Source organism: Zalophus californianus, chromosome 2 (assembly GCF_009762305.2).
Source record: "Zalophus californianus isolate mZalCal1 chromosome 2, mZalCal1.pri.v2, whole genome shotgun sequence".
Lineage (NCBI taxonomy): Eukaryota > Metazoa > Chordata > Mammalia > Carnivora > Otariidae > Zalophus > Zalophus californianus.
In genome coordinates this window covers 171,007,758-171,011,535 of record NC_045596.1, presented here as the reverse complement: position 1 = coordinate 171,011,535, position 3,778 = coordinate 171,007,758, and the positions used below count along the sequence as shown (strand labels likewise).

The window sequence follows — 3,778 nt, the reverse complement described above, 5'->3', positions numbered from 1 at the left end:
GTCGAACGTCTTTAGATTCCTTTTTTTAATCTTCTTGTTTCCCGGAATAAAATATATTATAGCCAAGACAACATAATATTTGTACAGCAGCTTGATACTCTCTCATAGTCTCTTTGCTAAACTTGGATATCTGTTCTCCTATATTTAGCTCAAAGGTCAATATCCAAAATAGAGAAGGAGAAGAAAAAAATTAAAATGAAGTGTACTTTCTTTATTGTATATCTATATTACATATTGACAACTTACCTTACACCTCTGGGCAGCAGACTTATTCCTTTTTTGGTCTTCTGATTTCTAATGTAATTTTAACATGTGCTTATTGTTTTTAGCATTTTTAGAGATTTGCATATTTTCAATCATACATGCTACAATTTTTAATTTTTAAAAATAATTTCTCATTTTACACTACCATTTATTTAGTGTCCACTATGTATTTTACCAAGTGACCTGTGTTTTGCCAGTGACTATACTATTGTTAATTTTAAAATTATATGAATATAGGTTTTAGAGTTATTTATTCATAAAGCATATTTTTTAAGATTTTATTTATTTGTTTATTTTAGAAAGATAGAGCATGTGTGAGCAGGGGGAGGGACAGAGGGAGAAAGAATCTCAAGCAGGTTCTGTATCAAGCAGACTCCACACTGAGTGTGGAGCCTCATCCAGGGCTCAATCTCAGGACGCTGAGATCATGACCTAAGCCAAAATCATGAGTCTGACACTTAACCAACTAGGCCATCCAGGCTCCCCTCACAAAATATATTTATTCATAAAACATACTGACCACACAGAAAAATAAACAGACATGGTCTCAGTCTTCATGGATTTTGCAATCTGGTAGGAGAGGGAAAAAGAGATAAACAAGAAAGCAAACAAAAATATACAGTAACTATATGTTGTGGTGAATGTTCTGAATGACTTTAAAATATAGAGTAGTGGAGCATAACAGGGTAAAACAACCTAGAAAGTTGAGTCGTCAAGGAAGGCCATACAGAGGAGTCATTTAAGCTAAGCTTCGAAGGAACAAAAAGAAGTCAGCCCTACAAAGCATGAAGTAGAGGGTGTTCTAGGCAATGAAGGGCAAGAGAAAAAGTAGAAAATATCACAAAGTAACAGAAGAGGTATAGTGAATGACCCCACTACATTCTGAAAGTGCCTTCCAGGGATCATTTCCAGTTTGGCTTTCTTCAACTTTTCAAGATGTTGTTTCTGCCTACCATCTGCTCAAGCAGAAGGTGGTCAAGCCTCAGGGACGTTGGTAGTGCCAGTTTTCCTGGTGCTCCAGAAGCCTCTGGTCACTAGCTGATTACCCATTCCATCTGAATTCAAAAATCTCAAAACAATAACCTTTTCTCATCTATCCCATCTCCAAAGCACAAGCCACAAGGAAAGAAACTAAGTGAAAAGAAATGTTTTGATGGAACAGTTGTAGACTGTAGACAGGGAATAGAATGCCAGAGTTCCAGTGCTAATTCGGCCATCCCTCATTTTTTTTACATGTATAGGCAATTGCCTTCACTTGACAAAGTATTCTTTTCTCCCTGGGAGGATGAAAATCTTAGAGGCAGAAAAGACCTTATAGATTCATCAGTATAGCTCTCTTAGCAGCACAACCAGGTATACACTGATTTTCAACCTTCATATCAAAAGATCTACTACACCTCACAGCTGTTACACATAAAACCTGCCTTGTCTGAGCTCCCAGGAATTTAAACTAGAATAAATGCTAAGTGATCAGTCTACATGTGAATGTATGTATATAGTATTTATAAACATAATCTATACACATTTTTTGAAACACAAGTATAAAATAATTGCACAAATGCCTTGATTTCCTCAGAAGAACAGCTATCCATATGCAAGGAAAAGATAATGTTAGAGAAGAAGCCAAGTACATACAGTTTTTCTTCCTCAATGTATATTCCTACCTCTGCTAAAGGCAAAGATAGTTAACTATTAATTGCCTTGGGAAAATGAGACACAGAGAGCATTTTCTCTTTTCAGATAATGCTGAGTATCTCTCCAGAGAAGGATAAGATTTGACAAGAGGAAAAACCATGGAAAAGTTTTGTTTTTAAGTGATCCAAACACCAACTGTCAGCCTCAAAGGAAAATAATATGCAAGACAGAAATAAAAAATGAATGATGACTTAATCAGGACATTATTAGAAAGGGCACAGAGAATTTTAACTATACTACTTAAAAGTTGTTCTACTTTCCAAAATCAAGGCATAATCTATGGCCAAAGATGAATCTAGCAAGAATTCAGATCAACTTTATGTTTCTGAGATTCTAAATTTTTTTTCTGTTAGCCATAAATAATTAACATAAATATAGTTTGACTGCAGTGACATACTCCACCTTAACCATTACCTAGTGAGCTTATTTGACCTGAAAGTACACACTCTACCTCTTCCAGGACCAACATCTTCCAAAGCATCTTCTGAAAGTCCCATTAAAGATTCAAGATATGTCTCAGAAAAAAAAAAAAAAAAACTCAGAAAAAAGATTCCATGTGAAGTTAAATTCAAGAAATATAGAGTGAGGGGTGCCTGGGTGGCTCAGTCAGTTAAGCGTCTGCCTTCAGCTCAGGTCATGATCCCAGCATCCTGGGATTGAGCTCTGCATCAGGCTCCATGCTCAGCAGGGAGCCTGCTTCTCCCTCTCCCTCTGACTGCCTGTCTTCCTACTTGTGATCTCTCTCTCTGTCAAATAAATAAATAAAATCTTTAAAAAGAAAAGAAATATAGAGTGAAATGAAACTATCTGCACATCTTCAAAGATCTTAGCAAAAAGAAATTAGCTGCATTTCCCACATACATTTGAGCAAAGAACACCTCTATGAATCAAGAGAGAGATACTAGTTTTCCTTGAAACATAACTTGGGAACAAAACCCTGGGCACTCTAATCAAGCTGCAGTATCAAACCACAATTCATACTTGCTTCAGCAGCATATATATTAAAATTGGAACAATACAGAGATTAGCCTGGCGCCTGAATGAGGATGACATGCAAACCACAATTCATGGAATCCCTGTGTGAAACCAAAAATTACTTCCCCTTTCATGTTGCAAAAATGTTCCATGGGATATGAATCTGATATCATTTGCCACTTAATGTGTACAGCTTTGTGATCTCATAACTTTTGAAAGCACAGAATGTTTTCCTTTATTCTCCTAATCTACCTCAACACTTGTATTCTACAATGTGATTATCTAATCTAGTTTTGTAGACCAGAGTAAGCACCAGGGAATTTACCCTCAATATTCTCACCCTTGTTTTTTTGTCTTTTATATTATGTATCTTTTGCTAGTTATAAATAACAAATTCATGCTCATTGTAGGAATTTAACCAAAATATAAGAAAACTAAAATCATATGATTTGATATTTATAAAAGTATCTTAATGTTTATATTGAGTAATAAATACTTAAGAATAAACAAGAACATCATGAAGCAAAATAACAGGAGTAAAGGTAGTATAGGAATTTGCCTTACCAGATATCAAAATATACTAAAATTTCACTTAATATGGAATGGACAAATAGATTATGGGAACCAAACAGAAAATCCAAAAATAGATCCAAGAAAATATAATAATTGAACATGTGACAAAGGGGTATTTGAATTCAGTGGGAAAAGATGATGTATTTTTAAAGGATACATGGACAATAGTTATATGTTAAAAAGAAAACAAAATTATATCCCTTCCTCACACTATATACAAAAATAAATTACAAATGGATTATACACTTAAATTTATTTTTTTAATGAGACA

At 34.5% G+C, this 3,778-nt stretch overlaps 1 pseudogene; it reads left to right on the top strand.

Moving 5' to 3' along the window:
- The first annotated feature begins 2,940 nt into the window (after nucleotides 1–2,940).
- LOC113926098 lies at nucleotides 2,941–3,041 on the top strand (annotated as a pseudogene).
- Nucleotides 3,042–3,778: the final 737 nt, after the last annotated feature.